At 38.3% G+C, this 22203-nt stretch overlaps 1 protein-coding gene across 1 annotated transcript in view; it reads left to right on the top strand.

Annotated features, from left to right (window-relative positions):
• ZNF804B (zinc finger protein 804B) overlaps window positions 1-22203 on the top strand; it is a 222101-nt gene that overhangs the window by 80529 nt on the left and 119369 nt on the right. The window lies entirely within an intron of this gene.

Here is a 22203-nt window from a genome sequence, read left to right as displayed (position 1 = left end):
TTCAATGATTCAAGATAAAAGTTTAAAAATTTGTTGCAACAGGATAAATGAGAACATGGAAACTCAGATGAGGTTATTACTTAGATTAATACAACCAATTTGATAATATCTGCTTGATAATCTCTTGTGAGAATGAAATAATATTAAAGGCTCTTTACAAAATAGGCCATATATAACCACTTCTATTAAGAAGGCTCATAAAATTTTCACTTTAATTGTTATAGTTTAATTTAAACTGTTAGTCGTATGTATTTCTTTTGGCTTATAACAACTAAGTGAAGCATACTAAGAAAGAGAGTAAAAAAGTAGTATGTGTTTCATATCAGAAAAAGGGGCGGTGGTCAGAATCTGGCCTTTTTCTGTAATCCATTTGTCCAGGTAGTGGCAATTGTCAACATCCCTTTGAGCTAGTTCTCTTTGTCTGAAATGAGAAGTGAAAGGAGCAGAACTTCTAATCCAGGTGCCACATCTGGGAGAGCTTAGGGAGCAGTGAGGGATGAGGATGCGGAGGCTGCCTTCGACTCATCCCACCAAACTGCAGTGGCACTGTCTGCAGCAGGAACAGGGCAGCACCTGCAGCTGCAGAAATGGGTTGCAGCCTTTGTCTCCTGGACCACACACAGAAACTGATGACAGGGATATTTGAGGATGCTGAAAGGGAAGCCTGGCCAGAGAGAAGACAGGCAGTGGAGAAGGTGGCTGAGGGACTTGCTCAAGAGAGGCATGGGTTTGCTGGCCACAGATCACAGCTGGTGGGACCAGAGACAGCAGTTTAAACACCTTCTTACAGTGCCTTGTTCCAACACCCATTTGTCCTCTACACAATTCTCCAGAGCCCCTGCTCCAGCCTGGACTTTCCCTCCTTGCTTCTTCTGTTGTAGACAGGACAGAGTTAGGACTGCTGGACCACTTGAGAAGCATGGTTCTATTGTATTACATTTCCCTGCTCTGGCTTAAAGAAAAACCTTCATGAGCCATCAATGGCTATGATTTGAGCTTGTTCTTCTCTCTCAGTATAGAGCAATGGGAGAAACTTTCTGGGGAACATTTCTTTTTTTTTTTTTTTTTTTTTTCTTTTTTTTTTTTTTCCCTTTTCACCTGTGAATACATTAACCTTATATTTTCATCTGATTTAGTTCTATGCTTCTTAATGCCAAACTACACTGCCTGACCTCCAGTGAGAAGCTGATCTCTTCCTGGGTTATAAACTACACAACTACACTCTGTATCATCCTTTTTGCAACATTCAATTTTGCTTGGTGACTGGTGCTTTTCCATCTTAGTCCCAGTACCTGTACTGTCATTTTTTTATCACTTATTGTTTTTTTACAGAATGATGTATGTGGGTGATTTTGTTTTAATATCAAGTCAGAACATTGCAGTCACTGTTCAACCAACAAATACCTTCCTTCCTTTCATTTGAAGAAGTGAGAGTTGCTGAATGCAGATGTATGTGTTTGATAACGTCTTTGCTATCTGTATATACAGTTAGAAAAAATTTGCTGCCTCTGCTATTGTAATTTTTTATTTCCCAGTAATTGCATTCCAGGTGCATGCATTATGACCACAGCCAAAGCTGGAACCATTTCCATTAATTTCTTTTTTAACTGTACATTATCTTAGCCTGGAGTAAATCAATTGCCAATAGGTTTCCCTAAAGCTTTGAAGAAATGAGTCCTTCACTTCTGGCTTTTGGGTTCTGCACTACAGTTTGCAGCACAGACAAGAGAAGAACATTTAAATGATGAATATAGTAAAAGCTATGACTATAAGGATTTGGGAACAAAAATATTTTTAATATCTTGTATAATAATGTGTGGTCCAGTTTCCATATATTGGGAAAGAAGTTGAAAATATATAATCTTACAATTTCCTCTCTGTGAGCTTCTAATTCCACAAGTGCAGCCAGTCCTGGTTTCCAAAATCACCTCACATTCTGGCAATTTATTCTTTTGGTAGAACTCAGCCACTACTGGAGAAAAAGCACAGGAAGTGAGAACATTATGCCATGAAGGTTTGAGAGCCAAGTCAAACCACATGAGGTCAGATCTTGCTTAAGGCTACCTTCTCTCTGTGAAGATGAATCCTGCTTTCCAATAAGGGTTTAAGGTCTAATCTAACATCTGCACAGCTATACACTATGTCTATGTCAGCAAGTAGTGAAACCAATGGGAGTGGATTAGCAGAGTAAAGCTACTGGCACTACGGACACAATATCCACACTACAAAAATTTCAGGAATTTTAAAGGAAGAAAACTCTAGTCTGGTCCAGTGGGTGTGTTCATCCACTAGAGACTGGAGTACACTGCAGGCACTCCTGCAGTATGCCTTCAAGTCCATGTGCTTTCAGACTACTCTTTCAGTCCATGTGAACTAAAGCTCATTCAGTGACCAGGAGATCTGTTTCAAAAGCACATTCCTGAATGGAATAAAAACTCTAATGCAGATGCACAGTATGAAATCTTCTGCAAGTTTGAGGACTAATGGCAACCTACTATTTGGGGTGGAAGGTGTAGTCTATAATATAGACTAAATTGAGAGTATACCTTAAATCATGCCACCTCTTGAGTTTCAAGATCATTTTAGAAGCTGTACAGTTCATAAGATGCATTTTGTATTATGCTATATTTTAAGGCCTCATCCATTTCTCCGTGGGTGATTTTTAAGCAGGAACAGTAATTATGCTAAAGTGCTAGAAGTATTTGAATCACACAGTAGACATTTTCATGTTTTTATGCAAATACAGATCACAGCCTATCTCTATAATTTAGAGAACTGCTTTCTTTGCCAAAGTGGTTTGGAAATCTATGACTCCTAATGATACATTTTTTCTGTAATTTGCATTGAGTGTATATAGCATCTTCAGAATGAAGAAAGAAGGAAACACAACCCTGAGGGTTACCTGAAAAGCTGCTCGTTTGTGTATATATGCACATCAGAGGTGTGCTCACCCCCTCATCTCTGATAGATGAAGGCATAGAGCTCATTCCTCTCACACAGTAACTAACATCATTATAGCTCTAGTATTGTCATGTTTGGAGTGCAAATGTGTTGTATTTACAGGTGATCTCTCAGCAGTGGTTCATACCAAGTGGCTTTCATTTCCAAAGTGGTCTGTAAGAAACTGGCAGGGAACTACCTCTCTTTCCTTGCACCTCAGCCACTCTTACAGGCAGTATTTGGCTTTTCTTTTATTCCTACTAAAGGGGTGAGAAGGGTGGAATATCAGCTGTCTAGTTCAGTCATGCCAAATTCTGTGAAATGCACAATTTAAAGGCAGGAGCAAGGTTGGGAGGGCATGGGGTTTTTCAGACCTGTAAGGCACACAGATAGGATATGTCACATTTAGTAGCCACAGAGAGCGCTTGCTCCTGTGGCCCCGTGCTCAGTGCTCCCTCAGATACTGACTTGCATCCCTGTGCCAAAGACAAGTTGTGTAGGGTCCTGGAAGAAATGCTGGGGGGGGGCACATGTTTCAGGTATTAAGAACAGTTCTCCCTTGGACCCATTTAATCTAAAACATTTGGGATGAATCCTGGTATTTTGGGAAGCTGGTAAGTCTGGTCTGTAGGGATCCAGTTTTGGTTCTGCACTGCACATGATGATGAAGATGAGGAACATGAAGCATCCTTTGAGCAGACATGCTAGTTTCATGGTAGATGTGTGAGACTTGCTAATGAACAGTCTTTGAGCCCATGTCAATTTTAAGATTTCTCTTCTGGCCAATGCCAGCTTTAGATGAGTTTAGGACGTGTTTCCCTCTACTCATCAGTGAATTGGTAGCATTCTGATGTATTTGCTCTTTCACTTCAGAGCATTTTTAGCCCTGCTGTGAAAAGTTTGAGTGGGGCAGGGCTTCTTGAACCCTATTCCAGTTTCATATCCAATTATGGACATTTGCATTTGGCTTGCAAGGTGAGCTATGATCCTTTATATTTCAGCCTTGTGATCGTTGATGAAAACGCCTCCTACCTTATACTTGGGATTCCTGTCTTTCCTCACACTGTCTTTCCTCACACTGTCTTTCCTTACCCAGTGCTGCTCTATGGATTCTGCCTTTTTCCATTTATAGCTAAAAATAATAATAATGTGAGTGTTTTCTGTCAACTATTAGCGTTGCACAATTCCATCCAATAAGTGCAAATTTAGATACGGTTGAATGCTAACTTTATTGCTTTATTCTGCTTTATTCAGATCCTTGAACCTCCAAAGTTGCAGGGTTTTTTCCACCCATGACCTTGAGGCTTGAAAGGATGTTGAGAATATTTTTCTTGCTGTTAAGAGAAGGTTTTCTGAAAATGGTTAATTTTCAATTTTCTTATGCCAGGTTACGCTTTGGAAGTCTTGTCTACACTCTCCAGTGGGACTGCTTATTTCCAGTGCTGATCTGTTATAGAATAAGACACAGACAAGCTTGATAAGTTTTTCCAGCTTTAAAGTTTTATTTTCCAACCTATGTCTTATCTTCTGCATGATTGGATATCTTCACCAGTATTTCCAGCCACTTCAGAAGTAGAATAATTGAAATTGGACTGAATAATTCTAATTCATACACGCCTTTGCTAAATACTTTTGGTTTGTATCTGGTACACTCTGAATAATGTTCACTAATTTTTTATGTTGTTTAGCTATGTCAAGCAGATTAAGACTTGGTAAGAAGTAAGTACAAATATAACAGGTTTCTAAATTCTTAGGCTAAAATCTCTAAAACAGAGTAATCTTCTTTGGTGATAAAAGTGATTACTGAGATAGCGCCAGGTTCTTTTGCAATGTTACTGTCCGAAATAATTTTCAGCTTCTAATATGACCAAATAATTTTGGAAAATTCTTAAGAAAATTATTTTGGAATTTTTTTTCTTTTGTGGTCACATTATGCAGTGAAAAGGCAAGAGTCTTTTTTCTCTCTTCTGGAGAAATAATAATAATTGATGGCCCTTAATTATATCCCTTCATTCTGCAATATAGCTTTTTAATGGAGAAAACAATCCTATTCTGGCACATTTGATTTTCATTATTTTCTGATTCAGTCCTGAAATAAATGAAAAGGACAATGTAGTGAATAGAACTGTGTAGAGTGAACACAACTAGACTTTTTTTTTCTGAGGTATTTCAATTTGAGTCATGCAAAATGTTTTCAAAATGTAACTTTTGCAAATTATTTTGATTTGAAAATCCCAAGTATTTTGTAAACATATTTCCTAAATTAAATGCTTGAACTATATTAAGAAATAATTTATACTTTAAAAGTAGCTGCTGAATAATGTTGACATGCACCAGAAAGTAAAAATATAAAAAATGCTTGTTTTGGGTAGAGCAGAATATTTCTTTTGGATTGGTTGTGTTTTAAAATTATCAGCTAATCAAAATTGTATTCATTGGTCAACCAGAAACAGCATTTTCTAATTTTCCTCTATTATTCAAATTTCTGTTTAAAGAGTAGACCTGAGTGCCTTTGAACAAGACATAATTTATTTTCATTACCTTTTTCTTTCTTTTTTAAGAGGAAAAATATCAGGAATCTGTAACTGCCAAGAGTCTTGGACACAGTAGTCTGTTAATTCTGTTAATATTTTAAGATTCTTAATTCTTAAGATTCTTAGGTAGTAAAGGAATAAATAGCATATAATACCCAAGAAATGCTTTGATCTGCAAACTACAATCTATGCTATCTAAGTGGGGTAAGGAAAACATGAAATGTACTTGCTTATTTGGTTTCCAGTCAGATTACATTACCTCTAGGAGAAATGAAGTTGCAGACTGATATGGGAAGAGAAGAAAGGTGGTGGTAATGCACGGGTACATTCTTTTACTGTCAGTGAAAGTGCTCCTGCACTTTTCCTTCTAGAGCAGATTTTCAAGTGCTCTCTTTCACAGTCAATACATGGCCTGATATTGTTCTTATTTGAACTACTTTTTCTTAGATGAGATACAGATAATCCAGAAGATTGTGTGCTGGTGACTCCTGTTCACCCTTTGACATCCCTACACTGCCATTTCTTCTGTCCTTTTCTCAGTACCAAGAAGAGTCACTGAAACCACCTGAGAAAGAAAGTACTGGAAGTTGTGATCATGGTGAGAGTGTGAGAGGCTGCCACTCATCTTTGGTTATGTCTCAGATACTTCAGCACCATCCTCAAAACATGTGAGATTTTCTCTGGCTTCTGTAGAATATTAACATGCCTCCAAAAGGCCTCTTTTGTTAATATATTCAGAGAATACACATGACATATCTTCCTTGAAGAGGATTTTTCTTTTGCTTCTAGTTGTGTCAAGCAGTAAAATCAATGAGCCTTATTGCTGCCAAAATCAATGAATGCTGGCTCCTACTGCATTTTTGGACCCTCATGATGCTGTTATTGCTGCCCTTATGACTTGAGGAGCAAGTCTCTACCAGCAGGTAGAGACTGCCCTTCCTAGAATCGAGTGCAGGAGAGCCTTCCTAATTAGACCTGGAAGCTTATTCTGGAAAATATTCTGTTAATGTAAAATATATATATATATTTTTTTTTTTTAGTTTCTTCCATGAGGTTTTTTTTTTCCATTGGAAGAAGCATTATCTTTAAAGTTCTTCTGTCTTCCACTACCCTTGTTTTGCCCCACTTTTATTACATTTAAAAAAAATCTATATTTTTGAGATCAAGGTTTTGCTTTCATGAAAAACACCCCCTTTTTCACTTTTTCATTCTCAGGCTTTCTTAGCTACTGGAAAAAAAATAACAGAAATAAGACTTTCAACACACTGTATTTTAATTAGCATAGAGTTCTCGGCACTGAGGAATTCTTGTGAGTTGGTTACATAGCAAATGAGGAGTTGGGTCCATTCCCTGTCCATCATAGGCAACTGTACTAGAGGTGTCTTGTCCAGAAGGGTTGCTGGGCATGTGGCAGCAGCACTTTACTTGAAAGGAATGATGTGATATCGTCCTATAAACACATTGTCCAGTTTTTTAGGTCATTTAACAAAGAGACATAAAAAAGACCTCAGAGTTTCCATGAAGAAAAGGAAAATTATTTTGAGATTTATTTCCTAAATAATTTAAAAGGAACAGGAGGGGTTTTTTTCTTGTTGTCAGGCTTCTGTGGAATTTGCTTTTGGTTTGCTTCGAAGTTACCATGATCTAGCTTGAGCTACAGCAGCACTGTGCAAACTGAACAGGGTTTAAAGCACTTTGAGTCTTGGGCCTTTCCTGTGTGTGCCATAAGAACATGAGGTCTGGGTAAACAGCTGGATTATTTGGGCAATAAGGATAGCAGACAGTCCTTCCAAGTCCTTCTAGTCCTTCCAAGGCTGAGTGGTGACAGCAGGGAAGGGAATAAAGATTCTGTCCCCATTTGTCAGAAGGCAGAAGTCATGAGATAAATTATGACTGCAAAGAAAAAATGTGTACTTGCAATGTAAACTGCAGAGACTGCATCCTAGTGGGAAATGTGAAAGCCATTATAATTCCAGCTCCTGTACATAATACATAAATTAATGGATTAATTTAATTATTTATCTTTCAACATTTTCTCACCTGCCAGAATGGAAATGTTGGTATCAGCTTTGATAAGCACAAAAAAATAATCTATGCTATTCTTCCTTTATTAATGACTTTTAGTCACTGGAAAGTCTCAGACTATTAAGATACACAGAGCTATCTTCATAAGAGACAAGAAAAAAACAGATGGGATTGTTATACATTCATTGATTCAGTCCAAGGCTGATACACAGTCTCACATGAAATTGCTACTAATTCTTCCTGAGCTCGTTGAGCTTTCTAGGAATGTTGCTACAATTTTTCTTTTTCTTCATACTGTTTTTTTTTTTGAAAATTGCTCAGCACCAGAAATAACCAATAGCTAAAGAAAAAAAGGTCCCAACAAAGGCCTTATAATTCTGTTCATTTTTTGGAGGTTTTGGTTCCTGTGTTTCAGTTACCTTTTCTCCCACTGTGTAGCCCACATCTTGGAGTCATCATTCCCTCATTCTCTCCTCCAGGGGTTCCTAATGGGATAATTAGCTGGTGTAAAGAGTCTGAACACAAAACTAACTTGGGTGGGGAGCTGGAGCGTGTGTGGTGACATTGTGTTGAACTGATAATGTTCTGTTGTCACTTTTCAGGTCTGCTCTGAATGTTTCAACCAGAGTTAAAATCTAGAGGGTATTTTTTCTGCAGGACCATGATTTTGCTAATATTCTATGCAGTATGTGATATCCTATAACTGTCTGGGACTGTATAAATAATAGAAGGAATTTGCATGCTGACCTGCAGTTACGTCTGTTAAGAGCAGACAGTGGACTTGCTTGGCTTGTTAATATTCTAGTTCCCCAGCAATCAATCTGCATTGATATTTATGTGACCCAATAAAGTTTATTTTTCTTGGGTTTTAAATTATGTTGTTGCATCTCCCTTTATATCTCTAAAATGCAGTCTGGCTTGGTTTTCATTTGGATCATAAAATGTGGATATCATGCCTTCACCTTGCCCTGTAGTTGCTTGCCTGTATGGCCATGGGGGTTTTACTTTGCTTGCCTGGGCACCTTGGATATGGTTAATCATTGAACAATTGCAATCTGTTGACCTCCATGTATCCCTTGTGTTTGTCTTTCTCAGGATGCTTTCTCCCTTTGTGTTTATGTAATTTAAAGCTCAGATCCTACGTATGGAAATTAACATTTTGATACAAAAATGCTGCTGTTATAAACAAAGACCTCAGCTACTATAAAACAAACAGATAAAAAAACTCAACATACTGAGTCAGTGGAAGCTGATAAAGCGCAAACACTGCCTTAGGCTATCTCTGCACAGTGCAGGCTTAACCCACCCATCAGATTTAGCTCTCTTTTATTTTTCTGTGAGGTCACTAATGATATTCTCAGTTTCTAAAAGTAATTTTTGGTCACTGGTAATAAGCAGAGTAATCTTTGCCAGCAGAGTAATATTTTTGGTAGCTTGGAAATTTAACTAGAGGTGGTGGGTGATGAGCAGATCAGACCTGCTCCTGCTCCCAGAGAGGCAAACAGCTGACTCTGCACCACCTGCAAGCTTATGAGCAGAAGAGATCCCTTTTCAGACCTTGAACTTTTAATGGCTCTGGGAGGTGCTTGAGTAACTGTCTTCTTGTCTGTTAGATGAGATAAATGCTGTGTTTATCTCATTGAAATGTCATATTAGCTTATAATAAATATTTAAACATGCCAACAATTCTGAAGAATAGTTGGAGATGTGCTGTCTGTGGTGCAAAACTGTTTGTATCATACAAGAAAGCATCCTATTAAGTGTTTTACAGGATGACAGCATGTTGGAAATTGTCCCCCTCTGCCAGTCTGAGGCCTGTGTAATGCTTCTTTTGCATCTTCCCCCCAGCCTTCTCAGGGATGCCTGCGGCAGTCACACTGGGGCTTGGAACGTCCTTGGGAAGGCCCTGGGTTTGATCCCAGGTCCAGTCTTTGATCGAGACTTTTTGCTCTTATTCTCTTCGTTCATAATTCATTAGCAGTGGATTAAGTGATAGCAGAGACACCTCTACAGCAGGGCTGTGGTGGTAACACACATCAGGGCTGGGCACTCCTTGGAGCTCCTGTCTCAGTGCAAGCAGCAGCTGCTGCCCTGCATGGTGGGCAGAGCCGGCCGCAGACTGAGAGCCAGCTGCGCTGAAAACGTGCGAGACTGAGGAGCTAGTGACCCAGAGGTGGGATGAAACTGGAGTCCCACCTGCACGAGGGAAGTGCATTTGGGACACGACAGGTCTGCAGTTCTTCACAGTGCTTATGGTATCTTCCAGGGTCCTCCCAGATCCCTCTGTACTAGCCCCTATCGGTCCACCTGTGAAACATCAGCAGGAAAACAATTACAGCCTTTCTGGATCTTGCTCTCCCCTTTTCCAGGCACATGTTGCAAACTGGAAATATAAAAGGCATTGGTGGGCTGTTTCTGTCTTAACTTCAAAAGAAACAGAATTTTCTAAAATTTTTGTTTTGATCTGCTTGGGGCAGCATCAGGACAATTTATTCATCCAAAGGTATGCCTTACACCTTCTCTCAGATAATTTCTGCTTTCCATATATTTTTATACCCCCTTTATAGCTGCAGAATGACTGAACCGTCCTTTAAATCAGTGGAAAGTTCCCCAAGCAGTTCACTAGAGCAGGGTACAATACCTAGCATCTATTCAAAGACCACAGAAATCACTGATGTCAGTAGAAATCCTCTTACTTGCATTGCTGAGCTCCTAAACCCCAACTGGAGAGGAAGGACAGAACACTCAGCTAATGTGTATATAACCTGTTAGGGAAGGAAAGCTTTTGCAGTTTTTCTTCTTTTTCACACAGACTCATTAATTTGCTAAACCAGATGAGCCTGGCAGATCGATTAATCTGTATATTTTCCAGCTTGCCAAACATTAAATTACCAGGAAAGTAAATGGAAGCTCTCATTTACTTCAAGTGCTTAAAATCTCCTAACATGATCTAAAAGTGCTTCAAGCAAGAAACAAAAGGGAATAACCAAAGACTACAACATCCTTGAGGTTCCATTCATCTCCCCATAAGGGAGCAGCCTTCCTCTTCTGGAGGAGCCCTGTGCACATGTAATAGAGTAATTTCCTCTGACAGTTCTCCTGATAGAGAGGAATATTCCTCCAGTTATCATATCTCCAGAGGCATCCCTGCATAAAAAGCCTGTCTGCACTATTAGAGGAATCATGTTAATGGGTCTAAAATGTTTCAGTCAGAGAACTGAAAAATTTAGTGAGGAAGTAAAGAAGCATTTTGTTGTTGAGATATGTCCACATGTGAGCTATTGACTCATCTGTATTTAACTCCTCACAGCCTTTGACTCGAACTTTCACTTGACTCCTTCTCCTTTCATTTTCTTGCAATGAAAAATTTTAGCCTTTCACTTGACCTGTGTGGACTCATAAATTCTGGTTGCTCACACATGTAATCACAGAGCAAACAAAGCAGCTGGAAAAAAGCTCCTGCAGTAGGAAGCAAGATTTTTACAGTGGACAGAGAAGAGACCATGCAACATTCTGCTCCTCTGCAGCCATCTCTGGTTTCTCTCACAAACACCCTTCCACATCTCACTCTATATGCTGTGTTAGGTGTAGCTTGAAACAGCCATGACCTCCCAGTAACCTTGTCAACATATGTCCCAGTTTAGCCTCGTGTAGTAGTTTTGATTCACCAATTTAATTTTTTGTTTGCCACCTCAGTCTGAAGTATTTTTGGGAGAGCTTCTGGGCATTCATTCATCTTGTGGGCCCTCTTCTAGACCACACCATAAAAACCCAGGGGCATCACCCTCTAAGAAGATATTAGTGTGTGTGGTACCTCCTTATTGCTTAAATTGAAACATGTCATTTTATTCTGAATTAATTTTTCCCACCTAGTGAATTTTTATACATTCAGGAGTCAAAAAACCCCAAAAATGTGAGTAAGTCATTCACAAAAATTCAGAAACAACTGTTAGAAAAGCTGTTTGGGTTTTCTTCTGGTTGGGAAATTCAGCTGGATAGGCCTATTTCAGTCACTCTTGTCTTCCAGACAAGGATCAGTTTAAAATTCAAGACAGTAATTGTGGTACCCTTATGACCACTGAACTTACTGGAAACTTATAGAGAAAAATAAATTCCAAGAACTATTTGTAGCTATCTGCCTAATTTCTAAGGGTTTCTTATGATCCTTTTAACTGACAGTTTGAGACTTGTTATTTCTACATTTGCCAAGTGATTACTTTTAAATTAACACTTCAGACAGATGTAAAGGGAAGGATTGGTATATTCAGACCATCAAATAGTTCTTATCAAAAATTAAAGATCAACATCCTTTTTTCTTTTGGAAAAAAAAAAAAAAAGCTGGCTAATGCACTCTACATTCTTGTATCTTTGCTGTCCAAAGTGATAACTAAAATCACACCAAGCTTTTTACATTGATTGTCCTGAACTTGCTTGACAAGGATGGAAACTTGGGATTCATATAAGAAGCGTACTGCTTTGGGGTCCATCATTCATATTATGTGGTTGATGTTTATTCAGTGAAAGCAGAACTCTCATGAATTCTACAATTTTGGTCTGAAAAATTATGGTAGGACTGCCTTGACTGCCTAGTGGTAGAAAAGTGAATGAGGAGAAGAAGAAATTCAGTTTAGCATGCACCTTGCTCTTTTTCTGAATGAGGCTGCTGGTAAGGACAAGAACATTAATCTTTGGCTGTCACTGTCTAAAATATGCAGATGTAGAAGCCCTAACTTACCATGGGCATTACTAGTTAATTAAGGAGATTCATTGATTTATTCTTGGCAAAGGACTGTTAGCCAATGTTCACTGCTAGGGAATTATTGAATTCAGATAAAGCATAGGACAGATGAGAAGAAATACTTTTCTTCCCTGAAATAATGTTTCTGTCTGATTCTCAAAATGGCAATGATATATCCTTTAAATTATTAAATTATTATAATTACTAAATTATTTTAATCTTTAAATAACTGCCTGTAATTTTATAGCAAAATATTAATTAAAATATTTAATGAAGGATTTATCATTGTTTAACTAAACATTACTTTGTTGGAGTAAGAAGTACAAAGACACAAGTCATCTTGCCTCAGGAATTATTTTTGAACCAAAGCTGGACACACATTTGACAGCTCACAATTAAATGTATGCTTTCGAGTGATCTGCTGATGCACGGGTTTCCAGATTGCATTGCAGCAACGCACATGCCTGGAACCCTAACCCTTATGATGCAAAGATTCAAAAATAGAACCGGTGCTATTTGTGCTGCCTATTTGGCTATGCATGAAATTGTATTGAATAAAAGGCTTATGTAGAAAACCTCTTTCATATTTTCATGGCAAATAATGAGCATACATTAAGAACAAATTATACGTAGCTGAACTTAATGGGTGAGTTGACCCGGCTTTTACAAATGAATATTAATGGAAGGAAGCTGTAATATATATTAAACATTTAATTAACTTTTTGAGCAAGACTGTCAGTGCATGACAGTGTAGTAGCCCATGTAAGAAAAGCAAACAAACAAATAAGACCCAAGCCTGTATTTACAGGTACAAATCCAGAATAGGAAGCAAGAGACATTTTAGCAGCTATTTTTCTGCAGAAAATCCTAATACCTTCCTGCTGCAACAGCTGGTACTTACACATGGATGAAATCCAAATGGGATTGTTCTCCTTTGGCCTCTGTGGCTCTTTCATTTTCTTTTTCACTGGCATTGGAGACTATGACTGAGATGGCCATAGGTTTACTATGCTGTGTCAGAAGAAAAATTGAATGTCTGTCACAGTGTCAGAGGACGGAGCCTTAACGGGCCTGGTTGGGGTCTCTATGCGTATAAATGTACAATGAGAGTCAATGTACAGACAGTGGCCCAAAATTTTGTAAACCTGCACTGACTGCTGATATGTAACTGATATTTTCATCCTGTGCAAGTTGGTGTCACCTGTAAATGGCAGAGAACTAAAGTTCTGTGTTTGAAATCCCTCTAAATCATTGTGAATATATCACATTATCACAGTAGGAAATGTACATCAAATATAACTCCAGCTGAAGCATTTGGCCTTCTGTAACACCAGCCAGTATCTCAGTAAAAGCAGATGAACACCATGAAATCAGGATATTTTCCCATGGCTAGGCTAATTCTTCATTATACAAGTAGTGCATTGCATAGTTGACTATTTTAGTCTATGGCAATTCAGCCTAAGAAAATTATTTGTGTTGTGAGCAGCCCATTAAGATATCATTAACTTGTATATCTATGACTAGTGATGCTAGAGATCCTTGTGGTCTCTAATAGGGTGCTAATGAACAGTTCTAAGCCAGTTCATCACCAAATAGAATATTCTTTGTTATTCAAGAGAGTTTTTTTCACAGCATACAGAACTCAACTTCATTTAACTACAACTGATTAGGAACACACCCCAACAACAGTCCATCCAGTTTTTGTCTTAACTACCATTTTTAGAGTTTGTTGGTGCAATAGTGAAATTATTAGTGTTTCTAAGGAATTTTGATTATGTGAGAGGCATGTGAGAGGCAGCTCCAAGACCAAATAGACTGATTACTCAATTTCAAAGCTGAGCTAATCCCCTGATGTTTAGTTGGTGTACAGCTGGGAGTTGATCAGCTGGGGAACTGCAAAGAAATGACAAATAGCACCTATTCCTGAGAGCTAAATTTCCTCTATGTGTTGAATTTTGTGAGAAGGATTACATTCTCTGTTAGTAGCTGTCAATTCCATCTTGCCTCATTTTGTTACATTTGGGAGCTCTGATTTGTGTCTTGGGAGAACAGTTACATTTTGTTGACTATTTCTGAGTGTATGGAGTTTTGATATACAGTTTGATCTTTGAATATAGGGTAAACTTCCCATTAAGGGTGAGTGCAGTGTTTGCTGTTTCTGAGTATTCATTTTTGTGCAAAGAAATGTTGGTCTTTTGGGCTCAAACCCTGTCATTTTTTGGTTGTGATGACTGTTTTACTACTACTTCAGTAAGCTGAGTATGTCTGCCTGGCCCCACTCCGTGTCCTCTAGAAAAGCTTGGGTGGTGTAGAGACAGATAAGCAAGACTTTCCAGCCCCAGAGGTCCTTTGAGGTCTCCTGGTACTTTGAGGACTTGCAGCTTTTGGACTTCCAAACCTTTTCCTGCTAGGGGCTGAGGAGAGGCAAGTCCATCTTTCTGCACTTGTCCCACTTTGCAAACACCAGCACACATCCATCTGCACATAAATGGACACCACCTCTCTTTCCAGCTGCTGCACAGTAATTGTGCCGTGGACAAATTGCTCTTAACAATCTGCTTTAACATCTATATAAACTCTACCTATCCTTCTTTCTTGCACAAAGTGCAGTGACTTGTGTTAACTTTTTGATGTCTGGAGCTTGAACTAAATCTCAGGAAATGTTCACATTTACTGTTCACATGCTCCAGACATAGCCGGTGCTGTAATCACTGTGGGAAGCAACTTCCGCCCCCAGGGCAGCACTTTCTGCCAGAAATGTGGGTTTGGTTTTGACATATTTGTAAGCTGGGACACTTGCTGGTTCCCTGTTCTCTGAACTCAGAAAAGGAAAAAAGGTTTTACTTTAAGGCATTAAGTAGAACAAGTCAGAGATGCGATAACACTCCTCAGTTTTTTCCTGGGGTAGGGAAAGGATCTGGTAATTTGCTGAAAACAGTGCTATTCCCAACATCAGTAGCAAGTTTCTAGGTACTCATATGGGAATTGACCCTCAACATTTTCCCATTAGCACATGAGTGTTTGGAGCGAGGCAGAGGGATAGATTCAGTGATTGTAATGAAAATGTTACTGTTGAAGGAGATCACAGCCTCACCACTTGAAACATGAATTACATCTTCTCAGACTGGCAGAAAAGCCAGCAAATAATAAGTTGCATCCCATTTTGTTTAGCTGGCAGGCAATAAGCAGTGGTCAGCCTGCTGCCTCACAGCAGACATGTTCTGCAGAATCTGTGGTTTGACTGCCTTTTATCATCACTGGCTTTTCTGCTGGCTTCATAAAATGCGATTTTAAGAGCTTGTGTGACCTCCTTAATTCATCTTGCAGTGCCTGTGTGTTTCAGGGACTTCACTATGTATATGTGATCTAACTTGATCAAATACAATGAACTGTAGGTGCTGTGACACTTGTGAAGTGGGAAGAAAGACAAATACTGAATGGAAAAAAGAAAGTATATCAAGTCTCTGCTAAACTGACAAGAGAATACAGAAAGGGAAGAGAAGAAAAACAGTAGAAGGTTGCTTAAAGGGCAAAACTTGCATTTATTATATGCTACAGAGGTCAAGAGGGCAATGATATTTTCATGTGTGAAAATACACATAAAATTATAGTAGAAGAGCTTATTTATTTTAGAAAACCTCATGTTACATTGGCCAGCACCAAGGTTGGAGGAAGATTTCTGACAGCAAATATGACACTGCTGTCTGCATGCAGAAGTTGGACTGGGCTGTGGGAGAGACGGGTCCTGCTGGGCTGGTGTGTGCTGCTGGAAATGATGAGGACTAGAGCTCAAAGCACCAAAATAAGCCCAGGATTTTACACCATTTGTCTTCACTGGGAATTATATCAACTTCTGCTGCTATGTTCAACTGTATCAAGGCTGGATTTTTCACTTCTCAAATTAAATATTTTCCATCTATATGGCATACTGGCTTAAAAATGTTCCAAACAAGAAAAAACACAGGATGAGAAAGTGTAACAGCACTGAGGGAGAAAAAATAGGAAGTAATTGAGTTTTTCCTTTGTTTTGAAAGCTGTTTCTTCTTCCAATTTAACTTGGTTAACCTGTGATGAGATGCTTTTGGCTTTCTCCTTCACTGTGAATGTAGGATCCAGTAATATTTCTCTTTCATATAAAAAACATGCATTCAGATAAATTTCAGTGTGGTTTTGCCACATAGCTTGTGACTTTCATGGGATACCCCTTAATTTGTGTCATCAAGGATTTTTTTACAAAGTATTTGCTTAAAATGGTTATGTCAGAAACATTAGGAAACCTTCATTTAATTCCAGCCAAAATATAAACACAAGCTAAGTAATATCAAATTCAGAAGAACATTTTTACCTTAATGTGTTGAATCATTTAATGTAATGTAATTACACTATGTGTTGGTCTCCCATAATCTTTATGTTATAATAAGAAAACTTGATATGAGCTAAGAGGAATTTGATAATGTCTATTATTTCAATTAGCATATTATAGAATCATAGAATAGTTTGGGTTGGAAGGGACCTTGAGAGGTGAGCAAGTTGCAACCCCCTGCAATGAGGAAGGACACTTTGAGCATCTTACTTCATGTTGATTTTTTTTTTGGTTTACTTCTTGCAACTTATTCTACTGTGTGAAAGTTTAGCATCAAGTGGTAAAATTATAAAATTGATCAGGTGGAATTTTTCCTATTTGAAGACTATTTTCACTATTTTGCACTAACAAAATACCGTAGCCAATAGGAGCTATGGTGTGGTGTAGTGAACAGTCTTGGGAAACAAGGGTTAATTTAGGCTGTAGATGGTGGTGGAAATCACGTTGAATTAAAGAATCATCAGGAGATGATGACTGCTGTCACTGACAAGGTCCCATCCAAGGAAGAGAGTTTTTCATAGCACACTACCCCTATCACCGCCATCCACATACAAATCATGGAAATTATGATGGATTGGGCACCAAAAAAACAGCCTTCACAAGCTGGACTTGATAAGCTTTATTCCAGAAAGGTGGGTGCAAGCTGGCAGTCAGTAGAGCAGCAGCAGAAAAGGGGGGGCTTCAAGCCCTGAACCAAAGGGTGCCTGATGATCCCCAAGCCCCTGCCCTTCCTACGGCTCCAGGTGCTCTGAGTCCCCCAGGAGACTCTTCCGCAGTTTTAGGTACTCACCCTGCATCCTCAGGCACTGCACATGCTGCCACTTATGCTGCTCTCTATGTCTCTCATGCAGCCACTCAGTCTGTTGGTTTGAAAGAGATTTGTGCATGCCCAATCTTAAAATTTCTGGGAGGGGCTTTATTTTCCATTTCAATAATGGAGTTAAAGTCAGAGTTACAACCTATAAGCAATGAAGATGAGATTCTCACAAGTGCTTGGTATTGGTTTATCCATAATTATGGAAATCAACCTACATTTAATGTTTTCACTAAACAGTGGTGTAGATTTAGGCTAACCCTGAACATCTTTGAAAATCTCAGACATTTTTCTGGGAGACAGCACGTTTACAGCTTACACCTAAGGTTAGATTCAAAAGTAACTATTAAGAAAATGAAACAAAACTGGCTTGACTTTTCCAACTCATTGCAAACCCATTCATTTTAGGGGTTGTGAAACCCTGTAAAGAAAAGGTACAAAAAAGGTACGTAAAAACCAGAACCCTAATTTTAGGAAACTAAAATTTGAAGAATATTGTCTCACATCTGCTCACTAAAACACAAAAACGTTTGTTCCAGTAATCTTTTGTATATTCCAAACCATCTTTGAAAAATATGACAATAAAGTAATAAAAAAAAATAACCATGGCCACTAGGTTACGTTCTACACAATAAATAAAATGGGGCAAACTATCATTCAAATGGTGCAAAAATTCTTGTCAAATTAATAGAGGGATTTTCTTTCACAGTTTGATGCTCCTCTGCACCTTAACAAACCACAACAGCTGGGCCCTTCTGCAAAATGTGGCCCTTCTGCACCACATTTTGAACAAACCAGGTTGCTACAGAATGCCTGAGAGCTTTCAAGTACTGTGTGGTGTATCTCAGTTTGCAGTTGTGTAGAAAGTGACTCCTAAATTTAAAATGCTAGTCTGTAGCATTTTGTATCTGTCACAGGGCATCAGATTTTGCCATGTAAAAGGCACTCAAGTCCTTAACAAGTTTTACCCTAATTTTGACAAATGCTCTTCTTCTACCTGCTGCTATTTCTGTGTGAAGAGGAAGGTGACAAAATGCTTCAAGTTAGATGACAAAAATATCTTTCCTACTGCTCAGTAACCTCCATGCACCTGGTCTCCATGGTGCTGTAGGATGGGGAGGCCAAGAGGCAGGCATTTCAGTTATCAGTCTCTTCAGAATGCCTCCCTGTGTGGAGACAGGGAAGGCAGAGGTTAAGCAGCAATATTTCTGCTGCTAGACCAGCATAATGTCTGCTAATGCTTTGTGTGCAGGTACAACTGAAGAAAGGAATAATAATAAAAAAAAAAAAAACAGCAAAATTGTAAAGGCCTTAGAAAGTTCACTTGCAAAGACAGCAGAAGAATCTCCTTAATTTGTTTTGCAAAACATTTATTAGAAGAGCCAAATCTTAGAAAATTTCCTTTGTTTTTCACCCCTGTTTGTAGGTTGACTGGAGGACAGAGAACAGGGGATTCCTGGGTTTTTTTCTCCTTTTGAACAAACACGTTGTCTGCACACTCCCACATCACATACTATCATTTCTGCATTAAAGTTTTGTTTATTTTTCTGCTAAGGTTGGGGATTTTTTCCCCCAAGGCCCTAATGGCCTGTTGTTAATCTAAAATGAAAATCCTGATATTTACCATCCTGGGGGAAGCAGATATGGCTTATATGGAAGTCACTGTTCCTCAGAGGTACTCGTGGCTGTCGTGGTGCTGAGTCTCCAGCTCTGATGGAGCACAGCAGATGCATCAGTAGATAATGCAGCTCTGCCAGTGCTAGCCACTGCTTTACTCCCCAAATCCAGACAGTGGCTTGGTAAATCAACTGTAATGCTTATAATTCTGTGGAGTCTGTGATCCCCTCTGCTAAGCCACTACATCACGCAGATTTAACTTGCTACTTTTTTTTTTTTTTTTTTTTTTTTTAAGGATGTCAGCTGTCTTTGTTCTGTAAACTACATCCACAATATGAAGGACTCCCAGCAGAAGTTGTTTCCTTTATAACATGAGTTATGCTACAAAATTATTCCTGTCTTCTGAAATTAAACAGAAGGATTGTATGGCAGTTTCAGGGAGAGTAGAAAAACATAATTCTATTTTGTGTGGGTGAATTTCCATGGAAGGCAGCTTACTTTGCTTTGGGCAGCACTTGGCAGCATGTCAGTGTCTGTATGGGGAACTTGGCATATATTACCTCTTTATTCACTGTATCTCATTTATAAAAAGGAAAGGCAAGTCCAAAAGCTAATTAAGTCAGACTGAAGTCACAGAGATTGTTTAGATTATTTTAGAGAAGATTCTGTTACAAACTCACATTCAAGTTTGGGTTGACATAATATTGTTATATGTTTTCACCATATGTTTATAATTTTAAACAGCTTGGGGGAAAACAAACAAAAACTATGTCTCCTGCTAGAGGGACCTATTGGCAATTTAATCCTGGTCAGAAAATTCAGATGGTGAATTGTGCCTCTCAGAACATCAATCAAACCTTTTCTGTAAAGAATGAGCAAACAATTATTTTATTAACACGAATTTAGTCAATGATCTTGTCTTGCTTTCTTTAAAAGAAGAATTCAAGAAAAAAATTACCAGTTAAATTGCAATATTTTTTCTCTAATGACACACTTTCTTACTATGCTTTACACTTCTATTAAGGTTTTTTTATTGTACCATTTTTTACATTCCACACTTTTTATGCAGTCCATAATGGAGAACTTATTATTTAAAAATCTTTATGATTTACCTCACCCACCTAAGGAGAACAAAATTTGTATCAGTATTTAGTAACAGAAATACAATAACTGACCTTTTAATCCTCAAACTCTAAATTATCACGTGAGATTGCTCAGTTTAAATATTATTATCCTGAGAAACACTGAGCTATTTTTCAGCTGCATCCCCTCTGTAGTAATACCTGCAGATGGGACTCCTGGCCCTCCCATCTTATCCCATGTGTAATTGCCTTTAACTTGTGCAGATGCTGTGTCTGGTCCTCACAGAAGTCATAGTGCTATGCTACAACTGGAATCACCAGGCAGCTAAATTTTACATCTTCATTACTTTAAGAAGCATTTCCAATTTGAAACTTTTGTGGTTTTGTTCTGATACTTTTAATGAAAAACTTGGTTGATTGAAATACACCTGTAATTTTTCATCAGCTCAGAATGATGAGGATAAGTTGCACTGATCTACAGAACCCATTCTTGTGAAGCTGGTGTTCCCAAGGACACTGTTTGCATGCCTCTATGCTAACAAAAGCAAAAAAATTTAGAGCATTTTGTAATTTTAAATGTCACCTAAATCTTGGCTTGATACTAGAAGAATTAATGGAAGTTGCTTCTTTGTGCACTATTCCACTTCCTGATGGATGTTTTGTACAAAGGGAAACTAGAGCTTTGAGTGGAGTGTTGGTGTAGTGGGATCGGAGGCAGTGGGAACAGGGAAAACCTTCTTGCAGGAGGGTTTCTACTTAGCTCAGATTAAATTTTCATTCAGAGAGAGTGGGTCTGCTATCAGTTTCTCAGCATGCCAATTTGACAGTATTCCCATTGCCTTAGCATCTAGAAAACATGTCTGTAGAAAAGGCACACAGAATTAGGCTTTAGCTAGGAAAGCATCAAAGGTCCAAAGCAGAAGTTTAAATGCTTTGCAGAACTGGGTCCTCACAGCAAAGTGCAAATATATATCTATATATATATAATAGATATAGATATTATAGAGCTGGAATGCTGGTATCAGGCACTAAACACTAATTAGCTACAATTATGCCCACCTATATTTGGAAAACATACAAATGTGAGATATATCTAACTTAAGATGGTCTTCCCTATTGACAGACTGTTTCAAATAGCATTAGCTGCCATATTAATGGAAATGAAATGTAATAATTAGTGATTCAGAGAAAATTGTGGGAAAAATCAGTCACTCAGGGCATTTGTAGGGAAGAATAAAGAACTAAGATGGACAAATTGCGTTTGATGAATGCCACACTTTTCAATACACCTTTGCTGGGCTAATAGCAATAAATGAGACTGAGCTCAGAGACCGGTGCCAGGCACTCTTCTAATAAGAGTAATTCCAAAATAGTAGGTAAGAATGAGCTTAGAAATAAAAATGGGGAATCAAAATACTGTCTCAGTCTTGTTGAAAGAAGTCTTTAATTTTTAAAAATTTTCCAACAAAAATGCTCCCCAAAACAACCCCGAAGAATACAATTTTTTACATTCTAAAAATGTGATAAATTTATTACCAAACCAAGCTTTGGAAGACTGCAGACTGACTCAAACCTGAGAGGAGATTTCAGGGTAATGAATCACTGAGGAAAGTGAGGATCACAGAGGTAGCACCCCTGTGAGTAGCAAAAGGGATTAAAAGCATTAGGAGCATTTGGTGGTCATCAGCATGTTCTGGCTCTTGGGAATATTTACATCCAACTAGCTATTTGACCTATACTATCTACATGCTGAGGTTTAACAACAATTTTTTTAGGGAGTAGCTCCCACATGTGGGGGAATTTACAGACAGGTTTTTCCAGTTTAAGAATTCCTAGCTGAAATATTTATGCTCTGCCATTGTACCACAATTAATTTATCAGGTACTTTTGCACAGGTAATAAAGAGATAGGGAGGACAGTAACATGTTTCACCTAGCAAAATGGTGAATAACTCATCTTCTTTTGGATACTGTAGAAGACTATATTTCTTCCTTAGGTATCTAGTAATTTAAATTGATGAGCATATAACATCTGTTCTACTAGTAAAGGTAAACTTTCATCTGGCTGAAAATATTTAGTATCATCGCATA

This window comes from Onychostruthus taczanowskii, unplaced genomic scaffold (genome assembly GCF_017590055.1).
Source record: "Onychostruthus taczanowskii isolate IOZ18803 unplaced genomic scaffold, ASM1759005v1 scaffold3, whole genome shotgun sequence".
NCBI lineage: Eukaryota > Metazoa > Chordata > Aves > Passeriformes > Passeridae > Onychostruthus > Onychostruthus taczanowskii.
Note: the sequence above shows the minus strand (reverse complement) of the source record. Positions and strands in the feature narration are given on the sequence as shown.